At 44.0% G+C, this 21,886-nt stretch overlaps 1 protein-coding gene across 2 annotated transcripts in view; it reads left to right on the top strand.

Annotated features, from left to right (window-relative positions):
- The first annotated feature begins 5,501 nt into the window (after positions 1–5,501).
- CTNNA1 (catenin alpha 1) overlaps positions 5,502–21,886 on the top strand; it is a 183,670-nt gene continuing 167,285 nt past the window's right edge. The window contains exon 1 of one of the 2 annotated variants that reach the window (XM_035014240.1): positions 5,502–5,604. The gene's annotated coding sequence lies outside the window, so the exon portion shown is untranslated. Of the gene's footprint in view, positions 5,605–5,957; positions 6,290–21,886 lie in introns of those variants that run through there. The other variant, XM_035014241.1, reaches the window with a different exon arrangement.

A 21,886-nucleotide genomic window follows, 5' to 3' on the forward strand; every position in this document is an offset into this window, starting at 1 on the left:
ACACCGTAAGCAGAAATATAAAGCAAGGAAAGAGGGATGGGAATGTTGGGGGAAGGGGTTGTAATTTTAAATAGGGTGGCCAAGAGGAAGCCTCCCTCAAAAAGTGACAGCTGAGCCTAGACCTGGGGGAGGTGAGAGAGTGAGTCAGGCAGCTTTTTGGAGGAGAGCATTCCAGGCAGAAAGCAAAGGCCCTAAGGCGAGAGCCTGCCTGATGGGTTCCAGGAATAGTAAAGAGGCCAGTGTGTCAGAGAAATGTGTAGGAGCAGGTGAGGTCTGCAGGCCCTTATAAGGACCTTGCCTTTTACTCTGGATGGGATAGGAGCCAATGGAGACTTTTGGGCAGAGTAGGAGTGACATGTTTGGACTTATATTTTAACAGAATCACTCCAGCTGCTGAATTAAGACTAGACTGAGGGAGGCAAGGGCAAAAGTAAGGCGACCAGTGAGGAGGCTCCTGTGAAATTCAAGTAAGTGATGATGATGGCTTGATGCAGGATGATAATAGTGGAAATGGTAAAAAAAATAAAAATAAAAATAAAAAAATATATATACACACACACTGAATATATTTTGAAGGTAGAGGCACAGATTTGTTGAGAAACCAGATATAAAATGTGTGAGGGAAAGAACATAGTCAAGGATGACTCCAAAGTTTTTGGCCAAACAACTACAGGAATGGAGTTGCCATTTTTTAAAAAAGACTTTATTTATTTATTTGAGAGAGAGAGAGAGAGCATGAGCCAGGAGGAGCAGAGGGAGAGGGAGAAGCAGACTACCACTGAGCAGGGAGCCCGATGCGATGCGTGCTCAATCCCAGGACCCTGGGTTCATGACCTGAGCATAAGGCAGACACTTAACTGACTGAGCCACCCAGGTGCCCCTGGAATTGCCCTTTAATGAAATGAAGAAATCTGTGGGATCAGCAGGTTTGGACAGAGTTATCAGGAGATCACTTTTATTTTTTTTTATTTTTTTATTTTTTTTAAAGATTTTATTTATTTGAGAGAGAGAGAATGAGAGAGAGAGAACACATGAGAGGGGATAGGGTCAGAGGATGAAGCAGACTCCCTGCGGAGCAGGGAGCCCGATGCGGGACTCGATCCAGGGACTCCAGGATCATGACCTGAGCCGAAGGCAGTCGCTTAACCAACTGAGCCACCCAGGCGCCCCAGGAGATGACTTTTAGACATACAGACATATGAAGTGTGAGATGCCTAGATGCCTACTAGGTATCCAAATAGAGGTATCAAGTAGGGAAATGGGAGTTTGGAATTCAGGAGAAAGGTTCAGGTTGCGATATAAACCTGGAATTGTCAGCATACTTAACGCCAAAAGACTGGATGAGATCACCAATGGGATTATGGCAAATAGAAAAGAGGTCCAAGGATGGAGTCCTGGGACACTCTAACAGCAGTTCTTAAACTTTTTGATCTCAGGAATCTTCTACACTCTTAAAACTTTTTGAGGATCTCAAAGGGCTTTTGTTTATGAGTCTTATCTATCAATGTTTACTGTATTATTAAGTTATCATAAATATCTTTTAAAGAAAAATGACAATCTTTCTTAAAAGGAAATTTGGGGAGATGTATCATTTATTTTGCATTTTTGCAAATCTCTTTACTGTCTGGCTTAATTAAAGGTAATTGGATTCTATATCTGTTTCTGCATTCTGTGTGATGCCCTATTATGTGTCATGTAGTCTGGAATACTGTACTGTATACCATGAGAGACTGGGAGTGAAAAAGTCAAATGATATTCTAATATTATTATGAAAATAGTTTCCATCTTACTACCCCCTGGAAAGGGACTTAGGAATCCTTGGACTACCCCTTGAGACCTGCTGCTCTAACACTTAGAGCTTGGGAGGATTTAAGGAGAGTAAGTTAGAGCCAGGGAGGATGGAAGAAACTCAGAAGAACCTAGTGTCCTAGAGGCCAAATGAAGATAGTGTTTCAAGAAGGAGAGTGATCAAACACTGATGATGATACAAGTCAACTCGCACAGAGACTGACCACTGGATGTAGCATCATGGAGGTCATCAGGGACCTTGATAAAAGCAGTTTCGGTGGAGAGGTGAGTCCTAAAGTGTGACTGGAGTGGGTCATAGAATAAAGGTCCCTTCCTCAGGTCATTGAACCCAGACCAGGTTAATTTCCCCCCAAAATCTACTTGTATCTCCCTTCTATCTTCACACTTGACTTTCTTTTTAGAGTTTACGTGTTTTATTTTTTTTTAAGATTTTGTCAGAGAGAGAGAGAGAGAGCGAGCACCAGCAGTGGGAGTGGCAGGCAGAACAGGCAGAGGGAGAAGCAGACTCCCTGATGAGCAAGGAGCCTGATGTGGGACTTGATCCCTGAGATCATGACCTGAGTTGAAGGCAGACGTTTAACAGACTGAGCCACTCAGGTGCCCCGAGAGTTTACCTGTTTTAATAGCTGTCTCTTCCATTACATTTTAAGTTGTGGGAGAACAGGATCAGGTTAGTTTTAGTCACTGTCATTCCCCCAGCTTCCCCTGGCACAAAGCAAGTGCCTGGGACATAATGAATGCTCGAGTCTTCCCTGGTAAGCTTTTCAAGGTTTCTCAGAGGTAGAAAGCTGACTCCCCTTAGCTTACAGGACACACTGTAAGTCTATCTTCATATCATTTTTGTCACCTGACCCTCCTCTTTTTTTTTTTAAATTTTTAAATTTATTTATTTGAGAGAGAGAGAATGAGAGAGAGAGAACACCTGAGAGGGGGGAGGGTCAGAGGGCAAAGCGGACTCCCTGCTGAGCAGGGAGCCTGATGTGGGACTTGATCCAGGGACTCCAGGATCATGACCTGAGCCGAAGGCAGTCACTTAACCAACTGAGCCACCCAGGCGCCCCGGACCCTCCTCTTCCTAAAACATCCCTGCACTTTCATCTTTAGGGCCTTTGCATTGCTCTAACAAAATATCACAGACTGGGTAGTATAAACAACAGCAATTTATTTCTCACAGTTCTGGAGGCTGGAAAGTCCAAGATCAAGGCATCAGCATGGTCACATTCACAACCAGTAAAAGCTCTCTTCCTGGTTCATAGTCTGATCCTTCTTGCTGTGTCCTCACATGGCAGAAGGCGCAAGGGATATCTCTGGGCCCTCTTTTATAAGGGCACTAATCCCGTTCCCAAGGGCTCCACCCTCATGACCTAATCACCTCTCAGAGGCCCCCTTTCTTAATACCATCACTTTTGGCATCAGGTTTTCAACATATGAATTTTGAGGGATGCAAATATTAAACCTATAGTAGAGCCTTATGCTTAGAAAGCCTTCATTAATGCTCCACTGTTGCTGTCTTGAAATTGTTAATAATTTTTGAACAAGGGGCCTCACAAATTAAGTAGCTGCTCCTGAGGGAAGTGATAGATAATACAAAGCTATGGAGCATAATCCTTCAACTGTTGGTTCACACAGATATTTATTGACTGATTACTATGTTCTGAGGTAGCCAAGTGTAATGGGGGGAAGCCATGGCCACTCCAGGCAGGGGAGACCACAGGAGCAAAAACTCTGAAGACAGAAACAGAATGGGGTGTAGATGGACAAGAATGGCCTTATTATGGTCTTTCTCTTTAGGTTTGCTCTCTTCCTTCATGGTCCTATTGCCTGTTGTCCACATCCCTACTTTCTTTCTTTTAAAGTGTTTTTTTTTTTAGGGGCGCCTGGGTGTCTCAGTCATTAAGCGTCTGCCTTCGGCTCCGGTCATGATCCCAGGGTCCTGGGATAGAGCCCCGCATTGGGCTCCCTGCTCCGCAGGAAGCCTGCTTCTCCCTCACCCACTTCCCCAGCTTGTGTTCCCTCTCTCGCTGTGTCTCTCTCTGTCAAACAAACAAACAACACTTTTTTTTTTTAAGATTTTTTTTTTAAAAGATTTATTTATTTATTTATTAGAGAGAGAGAGAGCATGAGAGGGGGGAAGGGCAGAGGGAGAAGCAGACTCCCCGCCGAGCAAGGAGCCCGATGTGGGACTCGATCCCGGGACTCCAGGATCATGACCCGAGCCGAAGGCAGTCGCTTAACCAACTGAGCCACCCAGGCGCCCTTAAGATTTTTTTATTTGAGAGAGAGGGAGTGTGAGATAGCACGTGGGGCGGGGGGGGGGGGGGGGGGGGGGGAGGACCAGAGGGAGAGGGACAAGCAGACTGTGCTGAGTGGGGAGGCCAAGGTGGGGCTGGATCTCACTAACTTGAGATCATGACCCAAGCTGAAACCAAAAGTCATCACTTAACCACTGAGCCACTCAGGCCTCCCGGTCCACATCTCTCAACCAGCACAAACCCATAGTGCTTTCAATTAAGGTGGGCACACTCACCTGTGGATGTTACCTTGGTGCTGTCTAGGGGGTGAGCAGTGAGCTGGCTGCTGTACGGAATACACGTTCTGTTTTCCTAGAGTTTGCATTTCCCAGGGGAGAGGGAGATGTGAGTAGTAAAGGGTAAATATGTTGAGGGCATTCTCCCTAGCACCCTGCTCAATACTGGCTCAGGACCAAGGTGGCCGTGGGTATTGGTCTTGCTTTATTTTGGATTTCTAGGCCAATACTGAAATCAATCTTGTTCTTCATCCCATGATGAAGGAGTTGAAACCTCATTAGGGTTTTCTATACCAGGCTGATAATTAGTATGTAATTGTTTTGTTTGTTTTGAAGTTTTTTTTAGAGCATTCGCCAGGAAGATAAGGAAGGGTGGGAATAACATTCCCAAAATGGCTGGAGGCATAGGGATAGCAGCCAGGTCCCTCAACTGTGTGTGTGTGTGTAGGGGGCCAATCTCAGGAGGGGACGCAGCTGTGACATGCTTCTTGTCTATCAACAGGAGGGCTCTTGGCTCCCGGATCTGTAAAGTGAGGGAATGAGTAAGATGACCTCAAGGAAGCCTTCCACATCACCTTTGTAAAGTCCCTAGAGTTGGATTCTAGTACCACTACGCCTCAAGCTGGGAGGCCAGTTTTCTTCCGTAAAACCAGTGGGTGGGCTTACAGTACTTTTCTGGAAGCCTGTTACTCGGGAGCACCTGTGGCACTCCTCACATAAGCGTCCCCAGGACTGTGTCGCCGCGCCCGGTCCCGGAGGCACCGGCTGGGGGGAGGGTGGAGCCAGCGCGGGCAGCACCCTGAGACTCACCTGTGCGCCGAGCGGTGACTCACCTGCCCTCCCCCGCTCCCGGGCTGTTCCAGGAGTTATCGCTCCTCCTTCCTCTCCGGGATCCCTCCCTGCCTGAACGCGCATTAGGGGCCTGGGATGAAGTAACTCGGGGGCACAGAGCGGAGAGCAAGAGGTCCTCTTGGGAGTTTCGGCTCGGCGTCGCCAGGGTCTCTCGGTTGGGGCCTCACCCCGCAAGCGAGGGCCGGGAAAGCGGGGCGGCGGCGGGAGGCGCCCGGAAGAGCGCGCCGGAGGGAGGTGCTCGGAAGGGCGGGCGGGGCCGGGGCCGCGGGCGGGGGGCGGGCCGGGGGCGGGGGCGCCTGGCGGCCCATTTCCTCCTCGGAGTCGGACCGGAGGGAGACAAAGCGGCGGCCGTCTCGGCTTCGGGCTTCGGGCTTCGGGCCTCGGGAATCTTCCTGCACTCGCCCCCCTCGCCGCAGGTAACTCTCTTCAGGCGGGCGCGGGCTCCGGGCCGAGGGGTGCCCCCTGCGTGCGGGCGGGCGGGCGGCGCTCTCCTCCGCGACCCCGCCCTGAATCGGGCTCTTGGCGGGCTGCGGTGCTGCGGCCGGCCCGCTTCCCGTGCGGGGCCCCTGGCCTGCGCTCTGGCCGGCCGGCCGGGCGGGCGGGCGGGGCCGGCGCTTCCTGGCGTTGGGGAAGTTGAGGGGCCGCGGCGGCTGGAGCAGAGCGAGCGGCAGGCCCCGCGCGGACGCGGCGCTTCCTCTCGGGAAAGTTTCTCCCGGTTTCTAAACTTCGTCCCAGCCGACTTGGTGCGCGCGGCGGGTCCGCGCCGGGCCCGCGCGGCCGTCTTGCCTGTGGAGGGGAGCCTGCGCGCTGTTTCCGGGGCGGGAGTGGCGGGGAGTTGAGCTTCCCCGTGAAGTGATTGTGGTTTGTGGTTTCCGTGGTCGCGCCCTCCTGCTCCTCCCCCGCCGCCGAAACTTGGCGGTGTGGTGGACCTGAGGTTTGCTGAGCCCGCGCTCCCGCTCGCCCGGGCCCCGGCGAAGGCGCGAGTGGGGTGCCGCCTTTCTCTGACCGGGTCTGGCCGGGAAGGTGCGCCACACCCGAGTGGACTTCGGCGTGTACCAAGTTAACCTTTGTTGTGAAATTACTCAGACGCGCTTCACTCTGGTTAGTCCTCGTTTGCCCGGGGGGCGTTGGACTCCTTCCTGCTGGCTTTTAAAAGGAGTGTGCGTGTCTGAAGCACTTGTTGGAAAAAATGTGGATTAAATGCCTGACCCTGGCTTGGCAGGAATGGCTTCCCAGCAATGCAGGCGGCGGTTGGCTCAAACCAGGATTGGCAGACACCCCCTTAGGTCCTCCTGCGTCTTTGGAGCATTTTGGGGGTGTTTGTTTTGAATAGAATTTACACATTTAGAAGAGTAAGATATGCGAAGTCTCCCAACTAAATTAAGGGCATTTCGTATTTATGTTGAAGGAAACGGTTACATCATTGTATTGTTGCAACAGGATAAGCATTTCCATGAGAGGATATTTTGTTTAGCAGTGACTTTTGAAATGACTGTATGGGTTTATGTTACTTTAGGAAAATGTAAGTTAAATTAATTAGGATATGTTATTTTGTTTTACAAGAGAAATAAGTTATCCATAGCCTCTGCTTAATTAGTTACTTTTCTTGAGTTTTCAGTTAAATCATTTTTATCCGCTTTTTTTTTTAAGGGCCCATAGATGATTTAAGATACGGGCTGTGCTCCCAAGGGCTCACAGTGTAATGTAGGGAAGGCATATACTCCAGATGCAGTGCAGGGCAGACTGTTACAAGTGCCGTAACAGTAATTGTGCATGGGTCGTATCTTCTATACTACTAACGATAGAAAAAAACTTGTGGAAGCATGGAGAGGGGCCTAATAGGTTTTGTTTGGAGAAGTCCAGAAGGGCTCTGGAATGGGGTGGTGTTTGAACTGAATGAAAGGTGAGTAGGGTTTTGTCAGTGGAGGAAGCATAAAAGGGAATAGGAGTTGGTGGGAATTACGACATAACTCTTATGATTTTCCTTATATTTTTGGCTCTTCTCAGTTTTTTTTTTTTTTTCCTTTTCAATCCGTTCATACCCAAGATTGTATGTCAGTCTTTGACACTGTTGATGTGGCATCATCTTCGTTGCCATCAGCATCTCATTCTGTACAGTGACTTAGAGATCAGGGGTGCCTTCTCCCTCTAAGCTGAGAATCCCTTCTCTGTGCATTTTCCATGTCTTCAAACTTAGGTGCTCAAGTCCAAGTTTCTGTCTTGATAGCGAATGTCTCACCTCACTTACATGGTCACCTGTACACCAGCGAGCTGTGTATCTCAGGGGCTTCTCAAACTCAGAATGCCCAAAATGAGACAGTTTTCTTTTCTGGAAACCTAAACCATATGTGGAAATCAGCAGTAACTGGTAGGGTCCTGGAATTTTTTGAGAAAGTAATAGCCTGAGACATGACAGACCTGGTTGTTGGAGGTGGTGGTGTGTAGTGTTGGTGAAGATCTGGACCAAGGGAACAGGGTCCTCTGCTTGTGTAAAGGTCCTGAGACAGGATTGAACTTAATGTGTTTTGATACCTAAGACCTGTATAGCTTGAACAATTTTGGGGTGGGGAGAAGGCCTCACATGAGATTGCTAGGGAACACCAGGTCATATGTTTGGATCTTATTCTAAGATCTGTAAGACGCCATCGTAGGGAGTTTCATGATCTGATGTTTTATTATTTATTTTTTTAAAAAAAATATTTGAGAGGGAGAGAATGAGAGAGAGCGAGCACAAAGTGGGGGGAGGGTCAGAGGGAGAAGCAGACTCCCCACTGAGCAGGGAGCCCGAGATATGGGACCCATCCGAGATGCGGGTTCCATCCAGGACTCCAGGATCATGACCTGAGCCAAAGGCAATCGCCCAACCAACTGAGCCACCCAGGCGCCCTCATGATCTGATATTAAAGGAAGATGGTGGGAGTGAGGTGGTGTGGATGAAGGGAACTGTATTTTGGGGAAATGAGACAGGACTTAAATATGGATTGGATGTAAGGGGTGTAGGCTTATCTATAAAGGTTGTTTCCTCAGTGATGCACTCCCCTTCCCCCTCCCCCCCAGTTGTATTCTGTCCCTTTCATGATGAGCTATTAGTCATATCTCATGACTCAAGTTAGGGCTTTCCTTTCTGGTAGCAAACCTCTTCTCACCAGGAGGTGTACTCGTTATACTGTACCTTATATTATTGATGTCCCTGTTTGCCTTTTCTGCTACAAAGTGGGCCTATGAGCCCCTTGATAGCCTTAGCCTTTGACCTGGTGCCTGGCCTGGAGGGCAAATTAGATACTGTTGAATGAAGGAGGAAAAAGAGTCTTTCCCTTCTGCAGTCTAGCTTGTGGGTGGAACTGTGATAGATGAGGCAACAGTCAGATTATGGAGAGCCTCAAATTGAAAACCATCTCCATTCCATTCTTCTTCCTGGTGTTCACATTACATTAATTCCTTTTTTCTGTTTTTCTCTACTTCCACTGCAGTTTGGACTATCTTATCTTTGAACTATTGAAACTACTTGTGGTTCTCTGGATAAATTGTTCTATTTTTGTTTTGTTTGGTGCCTTTTTCATATTTTTTCCTTTGCCTGGAGCTGTTCTCTTTTTTTCCATCCCTCTGACAAACTCATTTACTCTTTAAAACCTACCTTAGATGTCACTGCCTCTGGGTTTTCTCTTAGAACTCAGTGCTTTTTGGGTAGCTTGTACATACTCTGTGGTTGCATCTTTCATACTGTTTGGTAAATATTTTTATCTATGTCTTCTTCCCATCTGGGGGTTTCTTGGAAATGGGGCCTGGGCTTTTATTTTTGACAAAACTTTTAAAAATTAAAGTATCATATACCTGTAGAAGAGTGCTCAAATCATAAGAGTACCTGCCTAACGCTGTATTTGAGTGAAGACTATCCACATCCACTGTGTAGACCAAGAAACAGTAAATTATCAACCAGTACTCCGGGAATCCCAGGTCACCACTTGTGCCTCTTCTCTCTTCAGTTTTTAATCTGAGATTTGGGAACATATGGTTGCTCAATTAGTGTTTGCCACAGTTAGTTGAATGTTTTCCCATCTCCCCCTCCACCTTTCAGTCTTTTACACCTAAGCAGTACTCTTGTTCATTTGAGAAACTTATTGCTATCTTCTTGCTGAACTGATCAGCCTCTTAGGTTGGCATTCAAGACCTAAATTCTGGCTTTAAATTAATTTGTTCAACTTCATTTTCTTCTCTTGAAGATTTACTACTTATTTGAGAGAGAGAAAACGTGACGGGTTGGGAGGAGCGGAGGGAGGGGGGGAGGATCCTCAAGGAGACTCTCCACAGAGTCTGGTGCTGGGCGGATCTCACAACCCTGAGATCATGACCTGAGCCGAAACCAAGAGTTGCTCAACTGACTGAGCCACCCAGGTGCCCCTCAACTTCATTTTCTACTGTAAATTGTTGCTACATGTCCTCTGCACCTTCCAGGCATTCGTACTGGAGTGCCTCATCCTTCTCTTGACACAAATGCTATCCATTTATGAAGGCTGGTTAATGTGATTTTTCCATTGAGACATTTATCTTCATTGCTGAAAGTGATCTTTAATTTACTGGAAATTCTAAAATTTGCCTCTCACTATGACATTCTCACTCCCTATCCTGTTGTTTGTGTGTGTGTTTTGGTGGTAAAATATATATAACAAAATTTACCATTTTAGGGGCGCCTGGATGGCTCAGTTGTTAAGTGTCTGCCTTCGGCTCAGGTCATGATCCCAGGGTCCTGGGATGGAGCCCCACATCGGGCTCCCTGCTCAGTGGGAAGCCTGCTTCTGCCTCTCTCACTCCCCTTGCTTGTGTTCCTTCTCTCGCTGTGTGTCTGTCAAAAAAACAAAACAAAACAAAACCCTAAAAAAAATTGACCATTTTAGCCATTTTTATGCATGTACATTTTTATGCACTTCAGTGGCATTGAGTACATTCATATTTTTGTTCATTCATCACCACCACCCATATCCAGAACTTTTTTCATTTTCCAAAACTGAAACTCCGTTTACATTAAACATTAACTCCCCATTTTGCCTCCCTTCAGCCCACTGGCAACCACCATTGTACTTTTTCTTTGAATTTGACTACTGTTGTAGGCACCTCATGTAGGTGGAATAATACCGTATTTGTTCTTTTGTGACTGGTTTATTTTACTTAGCATAATATCTTCAAGGTTCACCTGTATTGTAGGTGTCAAAATTTCCTTCCTTTCTTAGGCAGAATGATACTCTAGTATCTATTCATATATTGATGGACACTTCAGTTGCTTTCTCTTTTCGGCTGTTAATAATGCTGATATGAACATGTGTGTACGAGTATGTGTTTGTGTCCCTGCTTTCAATTCCTTTGGGTATGTACCCAGAAGTGGAATTTGTAGGTCATGAGGTAATTCTGTGCTTACAGTTTTTAGGAACTGCTAAACTATTTTCTACAGTAGCTGTGCCATTTTATATATTTACTAGCAGTGTATGAGGGTTCCAGTTTCTCCACATCCTCACCAACACTTGTTAATTTCTTTCTTTTTTTTAAACTGCCATCCTCATGGAAGTGAGGTGATATTTCTTTGTGGTTTTGATTTGCATTTCTCTGATTAGTGATGTTGAGCATCTTTTCTTCTGATTATTGGCCATTTGTATATTTTCTTTGAGGAATCTCTGTTCAAGTCCTGTGGCAATTTGCTTTTTTGTTGTTAAGTTGTAGGTGTTCTTTATATGTTCTGGATTTTTATTTATTTTTATTTACCCCCCCCTTTTAAAAAAAAGATTTCATTTATTCATTTGGGACAGAGAGAGAGAGGGAGCATGAACAGAGCCAGAGGCAAAGGGGGAGGGAGAAGCAGATTCCCCGCTGAGCTGGATGCTCAAAGACAACATGGTCATCCCAGGATACAGAGATTGTGCCTGGAGTGGAAGGCAGACGCTTAACCATCTGAGCCACCCCGGCGCCTCTGTTCTGGATTTTTGAAAATTCCAGTATAGTTAACATAAAGTGTTATAGTTTCAGCTGTACAGTGTAGTGATTCAGCAATTCTGTACATTACTCAGTGCTCATCATAATAAGTGTACCCTTAATTCCCATTTACTGATTTCACTCATCCCCCCACCCACCTCCCTTCTGGTAACCATCAGTTTGTTTTCTATAGTTAAGAGTCTGTTTTTTGGTTGTCTGTTTTTTTTTCTTTGTTTGCTTTGTTTCTTAAATTGCACATATGAGTGAAATCAAATTGTATTCTTTGTTTTTGTCTGCCTTATTTCACTTAGCATTATACTTTTTAGATCCATCCATGTTGCAAATGGCAAGATTTCATTCTTTGTGATGGCTGAGTAATACTCCATTTTTTTAAAAAAAGATTTTACTCATTTGACAGAGAGCACAAGCAGGGGGAGCAGCAGGCAGAGGGAGAGGGAGAAGCGGGCTCCCCATGGAGCAGGGAGTCTGATGCAGGGCTGGATCCCAGGACCCTGGGACTGTGATCAGAGCCAAAGGCAGACGCCTAACCTACTGAGTCACCCAGGCGCCACGGAGTAATACTCCATTATATATGTATACCACATCTTCTTTATCCATTCATCACTTGGGCTGCTTCCATAATTTGGCTATTGTAAATAATACTGCAGTGAACATAAAGATGCATGTATCTTTTTGAATTAGTGTTTTCATATTCTTTGGGTAAATATCCAGTAGTGGATATACATTTTGGATATTAATCCCTCTTTAGTATATGATTTGCAAATATTTTTTTCTCAAGTTTTTGGGTTGCCTTTTCATCCTGTTGATAATATCCTTTGATGCAGGGGCGCCTGGGTGGCTCAGTCTGTTAAGCGTCTGCCTTTGGCTCAGGTCATGGTCCCAGGGTCCTGGGATCGAGCCCCGCATTGGGCTCCCTGCTCCGCAGGAAGCCTGCTTCTCCCTCTCCCACTCCCCCTGCTTGTGTTCCCTCTCTTGCTGTGTCTCTCTCTGTCAAATAAATAAATAAAATCTTAAAAAAAAAAAATCCTTTGATGCACAAAAGTTTTAAATTTTGATCAAGGTCAGTTTATCTGTTTTTTTTTTTCTTTTGTTGTCTGTATAAGAAGTCATTGCCAAATTCAGTGCCATAGAGCTTTTCTCCTCTGTTTTTTTTTTTTAACCCCCTCAGCTAAACCATGGATACCTTGAGGGGCAGGAACTAAGTTACTGTTCTCGGCACTTTACCCTCCAGCACAGTGAAGGCATGGTCAAAAAGGAAAAGTAGGGAAAAAATATTTTTTAATGTAATTTTTAAAAGGTCTTAATGAACAGTAAAGAGTTTAACATGAGTGTTTCCTGCTGTTGCTGATTTGTCATTGATTGTCTGTCTCATGAATTACGATGATAACGTGTTTTTAGAAGTCTTTAATCCTAAGAGTCCCAACCAGAGAGTTTAGAGTTCGAACTTCATTATCTGTGTAACGAATAAGAGAATTTATAAAGGATATTTATTTTAACTTCTAATGTGATAAAATGCTAATTTATTTCTTCAGTTACGGAGTCCTGAACAGGAAATGTTTTTATCCATATTAAGTGGGTTGTCTTACAAGTAAAACTAGTGAACTAGTTCAGTATTTAAATAGCATTAAATTGCTGGTTTACCTTCCTTTAGACTCTTCTAGACCATAAACTTTTTTGCTAGATGCTGAGTTCCTTCAGGGCAATTACTTTCTTCTGAATTTTTGACTCCTGTGATACCTGACTTATTTCTAAACCCATAGCAGATTAGTTATAGTAGGTATACATATGCTATATATAGGATTGTGCCAGGGGGTGGAGGCATGACTTTACATCCAGTTTATTAAAGTTTTTGTGTAATAAAACTCATAGCAGCTAGAGATAAATACTGCTAACATTTTGGTGTACATCCTCTAATCTTTTTTCTAGACATGTATATTGTCTGTAATTTTTATGTAAATTAGTTTTTACTTAATGTGCTCTTTTGTAATCTGTCCATTTATCATAATTTGAACATTTCCCCTATTAGGAGGATAAGATTAACCTTTATTCTATGTATCACTTAGAAAAAAGAACTGACAAACTAGGCAATGACCTCAATTGTAAGACACATCCAGATTTTAGAGACTTAAAAATGTGAAATATGTATGCTTTAGAACTGATGACATATGATTAATTGCACAATACTAATATAGCATATTAATGATCCCCTACTATTCCATTACGTAGCTCCTTTTTAATCAGCCCTTTGTTAGACATTTAGTTTGCTTCCAGAGCTGCTTTAATGTAGCTAAATCTCCTGCCCATCCTTTTTTAAGATTTTATTTATTTATTAGAGAGTGAGAGAGCAAGCACAAGCAGGGGTAGCTGCAGAGGGAGAGGGAGAAGCAGGCTCCCCACGGGGCAGGGATCCTGATGTGGGGCTACATCCCAAGACCCTGGGATCATGACCTGAGCTGAAGACAGACGCCTAACCGACTGAGCCATCCAGGTGCCCCATCTTCTGCCCATCCTTGATTATTTCTTTTCTTTTCTTTTTAAAGATTTTATTTATTTATTCATGATAGAGAGAGGCAGAGGCAGAGGGAGAAGCAGGCTCCCCAAGGAGCTGGGAGCCCGATGCGGGACTCAGTCTCAGGATCCTTGGATCATGACCTGAGCCAAAGGCAGACACTTAACCATCTGAGCCACCCAGGCGTTCCATCCTTGATTATTTCTTGAGGATAACTTCTTAGAAGTGGAATTTCTGGGGAAAAGGTTTGCTACTCTTTAAAAAAATTTTTAGGGGCCCCTATGTGGCTCAGTCGGTTGAGCATCTGCGTTTGGCTCAGGTCATGATCCTTGGTCCTGGGATCAAGCCCCATGTCAGGCTCCCTGCTCAGCGGGTAGTCTGCTTCTCCTTCTCCCTCTGCACCCCCCCACCCCCGCTTGTGCACTCTCGCTCTCTCTCAAATAAATGTTTTAAAAAACAAAAATACTTAGTTATGCTTTGTCAACGTGGCTTATATGGTACATTAATTTTTAGTTTTTTGAGGAACTGTCATACTTACCATATTACTTTCCTACCGGCAGTGCACAGGGGCTCTAATTTCTCCACATCTTTGACAATACTTTTCTTTTTTTTTGATGGAAGCCATCATAATGAGTATGAGGTGGTATTTCATTATAGTTTTGATTTGCATTTCCCTAATGATTGGTGATGTTGAATACCTTTTCATGTATTTATTGGACATCCCTGTATGTCTGGAGAAATGTCTCCTCATCTTTTGCTGCACGTTGGGATGTTTGTTTTCTGGTGTTCGAGTTTTAGGAGGTCTCTGTATTTTCTGAGTATTAATCCCTTATCACATATATGACTTGCACATATTTTCTTCCATTCTTTGGGTTGCCTTTTCACCCTGTGGATGATGTCCTTTGATACACAAAAGTTTTTATTTTGATGAAGTTCAATTTACTTGTGCCTTTGGTGCTGTATGCAGGAAATCATTTCCAAATCAGTGTCATAAAACTTTTGCCCTGTGTTTTCTTCTAAGAGTTTCATAGTTTTAGTTCTTACATTTAGGTCTTTGGTCCATTTTGAGTTCATTTTCTGTATGATAATAGGTAAGGATCCAACTTCATTCTTTTACATGTGGATATCTAGTTTACTTTGCACCATTTTTTAAAAGACTGTCATTCCTCATTGAATGGTCTTGACACCCTTGTTGAAAATAATTTGACTATAGGGGCGCCTGGGTGGCTCAGTACTTAGGCATCTGCCTTCGGCTCAGGTCATGATCCCAGGTCCTGGGATTGAGCCCCGCGTTGGGCTCCCTGCTCCGTGGGAAGCCTGCTTCTCCCTCTCCCACTCCCCCTGCTTGTGTTCCCTCTCTCGCTGTCTCTCTCTCTGTCAAATAAATAAATAAAATCTTCAAAAAAAAAAATTTGACTATGTGAGCATTTGTTTCTGGACTGTCATTCTATTCTGTTGGTCTGTATGTCTTTATGCAAGTAGCACACTGTTTTGATTACTGTAGCTTTGTATTAAGTTGATTGCAAATTAGCTCTTGAAGGTCATAATGTTTTGTACATTTATATTCTGTGGTTCAGTTGTGTATATATGCTGTTGTGAGAATAAAATAAATTCATTGAACTATTATATATCTTGATTGTGGAGGTGATTACTCTGCTGTTTGAGTCTGTTAAAACTCATGGAATAGTACACCAGAGTGAATTTTACTGTGTGTGAAAAGTGATAAAATAGGTAAAAAATAATAAATTCATCCAAACTGTTTTTTGCAGGTTTGACCTTTGACATATACATAAACAAGTTATGAAAATGTAAGGCCAGGGCGCCTGGGTGGCTCAGTTGTTAAGCGTCTGCCTTCGGCTCAGGTCATGATCCCAGGGTCCTGGGATCGAGCCCCACATCAGGCTCCCTGCTTGTCGGGAAGCCTGCTTCTCCCTCTCCCACTCCCCCTGCTTGTGTTCCCTCTCTTGCTGTGTGTGTCTCTGTCAAATAAATAAAATCTTAAAAAAACAAAACAAAAAAAACGTAAGGCCAATTATCGTTTCTGCTTTCTCAGCTCAAATCTTTTTTCCTCATGAGTGACTGAAGACACACCCTTAAAGAGTATTCAAAGCATTTTGGTTATGATGTACATGTTGGAGGATTTAAGTTTTATTAGTTCCTTCTGTTTAAAAAAAAAAAAGTTAAAGGGGAGCCAGGGTGGCTCAGTCACTTGGGCGTCTGCCTTTGTCTCGGGACCAGGTCCTGGTCCTTGGGTCCTGGAATCCAACCCATGCTCAGTGGGGAGCCTCCTTCTCTCTCTTCTTCTGCCCCTCCCCACTGCTTGTGCATGCTCGTGCATATGCTCTTTCTCTTTCTCTCTCTCTCTCTGTGGGCTCCATCTCAAATGAATAAATAATAATAATAATAATAATAATAATAATAATAAAAAATATAAGGTAGACACATCAGGCATCTGGGAGAGCCTCCCTGAGCGGCAATTCCTAACATTCGTTCAGATGCTAGTTTGCTAGCTTCCAGACCTTGAGGGTGTTGGTGGTGCAGTGTGTTGATCAGCTCAGCCCCCCACAATGTGGGCCTGGCTTGAATGGGCCGGGCCGAACAGTGTGGGGAAGTGAACAGTCTGGCTTGACTTGCCCTGTCTCATGCTATTTGTTCACTTGCAAGAGCACTGTACTAAATTTATGCATTATTGAAAGTTCAAAGTGTGCAGAAATAACCATGCTTCAAAATAAAACTTCAACATTGCCCTTTCTCTCTTGGAGCCTCTAAATGTTCATTATTTCCATCTTTAGGCTTTTTTTTTTTTTCTCATAATGTCAAACTTTTTCTCCATGTGCAAGCATGTCCCCAACTCCATTTCTAATGGAGCTTGAAATTAACATGCATTTCTATTTACTTGTTGATGCTCCGTCATCTATCAACCCCACTTTTTGATTGTGATTTAATTTGTGCTTTTTCAGTAGCTCAAGTTTGGAGTAATGCATGTAATGTAAATATGATTTGAAAGACAACTTTGAGTGTTATTTTAAATGTGTGTAATAAAGATTGATCATTTGGGACAAGCATTATATGAGTAGTGTGATTTGGTTTTTAAATTTTCTTGTCATCTGTCCCGTGTTCCTATTGTAGTAGTGGTAGAGCAGGAATTACATTGTGGAAGTTTGTTAAAATTTTATGCTGTAAAGTCTTTTTCTTTCTTTCTTTCTTTTTTTTTTTTTAAAGATTTATTTATTTATTTGAGAGAGCGAGAAAGTACATGAGAGGGGGGAGGGTTAGAGGGAGAAGCAGGCTCCTCGCCGAGCAGCGAGCCCGATGTGGGACTCGATCCAGGGACTCCAGGATCATGACCTGAGCCGAAGGCAGTCGCTCAACCAACTGAGCCACCCAGGCGCCCTCTTTTCTTTTTTTTAAAGACTTCTAGGGCTGGGGCGCCTGGGTGGCTCAGGTCATGATCCCAGGGTCCTGGGTTCGAGCCTCACATCCGGCTCCCTGCTCAGCAGGAAGCCTGCTTCTCCCTCTCCCACTACCCCTGCTTGTGTTCCCTCTCCCTGTGTCTCTCTCTGTCAAATAAATAAATAAAATCTTTAAAAAAAAAAAAAAAAGACTTCTAGGGCTTTATAAAAGAAACAAACTGTCATTTGCTTTAAAATTTTGTAATGAATAATTTAGTCTAATTTAATCTTGGTGTTAAGTAACTGGTTTTACTCCTTAGTTGCTAATTTAAAGGCTAGTTCTTTCCTGGATTGCTTAGTTTTGGCTATTGCATTTCACTGTAGCGAGCTGTTGATTTCCCTCATTTTCTTATTCTGAGATTTCATTAGTAAATATTGTCATAAATAAGTGGACCATCCAGTGCATTTTAAAAATGTTTTGCTATTTTTTTTTTTTTTAAAGATTTTATTTGACCGAGAGAGATAGCGAGAGAGGGAACACAAGCAGGGGGAGTGGGAGAGGGAGAAGCAGGCTTCCCGCGGAGCAGGGAGCCCGACGTGGGGCTCGATCCCAGGACCCTGGGATCATGACCTGAGCCGAAGGCAGATGCTTAACGACTGAGCCACCAGGAGCCCCTTGCTATGGTTTTCTGCTTAATATTTGACATTATGAATTGAAGATAGGAATTAGAAGCATGTCTGATTATCAGGTTACATAATCCTGTACTGGTTTATTTACCAGGTAGGACTGCAGACTGTTCTTGAAACTGAAAGTGCTGTCATAACTCATGAAATGCATTCGTTGTGGCCCATTTCAAGTGACATGAGGGATAGGAGCCTTTGCTAATAGTCCTTTTACCCTGTGCAGCTCTGATACAGGCTTTCTTTCCAAGCAAAGATGCATTGTTACTATTCTCCCATGGTATGTTGAATATTTCATTATGTTAAATATTTCAGTATTAATCTAGACTCTTAATCATGTATTGTGAAAAATGATAGCACAGTGAATAAGGCAGAAGCTGAAAGGTAAGTTACTCGTCTGTTCATGGGGTTTTCTCTTCTTGGGGATCACAGAATTGGCAAAGGTTTCTTACAGTCATCTGTTATCATTTTCTTGCTTCCTTGGACCTGGGGTCATCATGGTCTCAGAAAAGCTGTGGTCTGACTTTGAATTGTATCTTTAGAAACCTGTCATTTTGCAGAGAAGTGGCTAAGTGAAATGTGAGCTTGATTCTTTGGGAGGAGGGGAAAAAAAAACAAACAAACAAGGGAATGGAAGATGGCAATACTTGAGAGAAATTTAAGCTTCTTTGGGGTCATTAAGACCAGTGAAAGATGTAATGTTTTCTAGGTGTCTTTATTGAGTCAGGGTCAAAGGCAACCTTTAGTTTACTGTATCTCAGTTACAGTGGAAAGAGTTCAGTTAAATGCAATACACATTTATTAGAAGTCTGCCTTTCAAAGCAGGTGTTGGAGGAGATGTTAAGAATTTATAAGTCACCATTGCTAACCTCAAAATTTTACAAACGAATGGGATTATTAGCCTTAGTAGTCTATCACCGGTAGATAAGAATTAGCAATCTATATCTAGTTTTGCTAATTTATAACAGACATTTTTTTTAAAGGCATTTATTTAGAGAGAATTTGTGTGAGCGTCCAGGGTTGGGGGAGGAGGGGCAGAGGGAGAGGGAGAGAGAATCTCAAACCACACCCCCCACCCCCCTGAGTGCAGAGTCCAACATGGGCCTTGATCCCTGAACCCCGAGACCATGACCTGAGTCAAAATCAAGAGTTGGAAGCTTAACCAACTGAGCCACCCAAGCATCTGGAGAGAGACGTTTCTTACTTCTTCCACAAGTGTTAGTGTTGCTAGATGAAACCTGAAACTGTCAAGCCAGTTGTTGATCAGCTGAAAATTATTGTGCTCAAAAAAAGCCATGGTCCCTGTGCTCAAAGGGGAGCTCCCAGTTTCCTTGGAGACAGGTGCACTGACCTAGTGCTGTGTGGTAAGTGCTGTAATGGAGATGCTTGCGAAGTGCTGGAGGGACCCAGGAAAGAGAGAACAGCTCTTTCTGTGGGATTAGAGGACATTTGTGTGAGTCTTGAAGGAAGATGGAAAAGTCAGGAAGGGTGCTCTGGGCAGAGAAAGGGTTTATATAAAGGTCTGGACACATGCATGTGCATTGGAGAAGTTTCACGGAGTGGATGCAGGTGATGAGTCTGTCAGGCTAGTGCCAGTTAAGTTTGTTTACAGGAGTTTGGGCTTCATCCTGTTTTTGGTGGCGAAGCAGTCCCTCTTTTCAGGGGGGAGTAGACTCTATGATAAGTGAGGCTGTCTGGATAATGATTGGAAATGAGAAGACTCCTAAATATTTCAAACCAGGACCCAGGCCATAGCCTGCGACAAGAAGGGTTAGTAGAGTGAGATATTTACGGAGTTACAGAGGAGGGAGAGGGAAGAAGATGAAACGGGCCTAGAGTCTCCTTCTAGGGCAGTTGGTTTGGTGGAACTTTGGTCAGCAGAAATGGGGAAAGCCAAAGGGGGAATAGATTGGGAGGAAAATGCTTGCCTTGCTGCCTGTGGAGTTTGAGGAACTTAGCTCTTCAGTTGCTTGTGGGGAGAAGTCTTTTGGATTGGGGAAATGCTGCTCTGGCCACTTCTGGCCTTCGCTATGGTAGGAAGAGGTGGGGTTTGCGTCTTTGTTTTTCCTGGGTGGGTGAATGGGTGGGTGGGGTTCTAGGATTTCTCAGGTAGTATTATAAACACTAAGAATAGAATGGGCCCAAAGTATTTTTTTTCCTAAGATTTTACTTATTTGACAGAGAGAGACGCAGCGAGAGAGGGAACACAAGAAGGGGAAATGGGAGAGGGAGAAGCAGGTTTCCCAAGGAGCAGGGAGCCCGATGTAGGACTCAATCCCAGATCATGACCTGAGCCGAAGGCAGATGCTTAACGACTGAGCCACCCAGGTGCCCCAAGGCCCAAAGTATTTTTAAGTTAGGAAAGATAAAAGACCAAACCTGTGATGCTTCTTAATTTCTTTGCTCATCTTTAAACCTAATTTTTGCCATTTTATTTATTTATTTATTTATTTATTTATTTATTTATTTATTTATTTATTTATTTATTTATTGCTATTTAAATATTTATCTTCTGTTTTTCACTCATGCTTGTTTTTGGAAGGCTATGACGTTCTTTGGTGCTGTTGTCCCCTCCTATAACCTGAAACAGTTGCCTTCCCCTCCCCCTTGTACAGCAGATCCTCAATGAGGACTCCCTCGCCTTTTGGGGACTCCCTCCTAGGTGTTCCTCTTGTGCACTGATGTTCTGTAACTTCTGTTGTAATGATTTTCTTGTCTAGACTGAGTATTCCCCCAACTTTTTTTTCTTTGAAGATCTTCAAATGTACAGAAAAGTAGAAAGAGTAATAGAGTAAGCACTTGATTAGTCAATTCGCTTGGATTCCACCAATTGTTAACATTTTTCATATTTGCTCATTTACTCTATATAAACTTTTTTTTTTTGAGGCATTTGAAAGTAAACTACAGATACCAGGGTACTTCAGCATGTAACTCCTAAGAATAAGGACATTGCCTTTACCTAACTACAATATCACACAAGACATTTTACATTGATAAAGTAACATAATTCCTTTTAAAGAGTGGTCTAAGAGCCATGTTAGTTCTCTCTGGGAACTTGGGAGAAATGCCAACTCTGATGTCCTACCCTAGACCTGATGTGGGAAACAAAAGCAAGAGAAAAATTAAATTTCCTTACTACTTACAGTCCATTAACAAGTCCTTCAAACAGGCAGAGTGACATTCCTCTAGGAACCCAGCTGCCTCGATGTTAATACTTTGCTAAGGGCAAAAGGCACTCTCACGCTGACACCCAGGATCCTGTGAGTCTACTTTAACATATAAAAAGTTCCTTAGAGACTTAAACTATCCCTAACCCCCTCCCAACTTGGAAGTATATAATCAGCCAATCCTCACAATCCCAGTGCAGCTTTTTGTCCATGGGTCCTGTCCCCCGTGCCCTTTTTTTTTTTTTTAAGATTTTATTTATTCATTTGAGACACAGAGATAGAGAGCATGAGCAGTGGGAGAGGCAGAGGGAGAGGAAGAAGCAGACTCCCCGCCAAGTCAGGAGCCCAATGTGGGGCTTGACCCCAGAACCCCGGGATCATGACCTGAGCCGAAGGCAGACGCTTAACCATCTGAGCCACCCAGGCGCGCCCCCCCCCCGCTCCCGCCGTGCTTTAATAAAACCACCTTTTTGCACTGAAGAGGTCTCAAGAATTATTTTTTGGCCTTCGGCTTTGAACCCCATCTTTCCTACATCAGACCTAACTGAGTCAGAATTTGCCTTTTAACAGGATTTCCAGAAATACTGATCTTACGGTATAGTGCTTATTCATATTAAATTTGATCAGTTGTCCCAATGATTTTTTTTAATCCAGGAAAAGGGGCACCTGGGTGGCTCAGTCAGTTAAGTGCCTGCCTTAGGCTCAGGTCATGATTCCAGGGTCCTGGGTCCTGAGCCCCATGTTCGCCTCCCTGCCCAGCGGGGAGTCTGCTTCTCCCTCTCCCTCTGCCCCTCCCCTTGGTTGTGTGCACGCACGCTCCCCCCCCAGTAAATAAAATCTTAAAAAAAATGCAGGAATCAATAAAAGATCACATACTGTGTCATATCTCTTTAGAGTTTTTATTTCTGTTCACTCCCCCCCCCCCCCCATGACACAGTTGGGAAGAGTTTAGGCCAATTTTGTAGATGCT

The sequence above is a fragment of the Mirounga leonina genome, unplaced genomic scaffold (genome assembly GCF_011800145.1).
Source record: "Mirounga leonina isolate KUSES-001 unplaced genomic scaffold, KU_Mleo_1.0 Mir_168, whole genome shotgun sequence".
In the NCBI taxonomy this organism is placed as follows: domain Eukaryota; kingdom Metazoa; phylum Chordata; class Mammalia; order Carnivora; family Phocidae; genus Mirounga; species Mirounga leonina.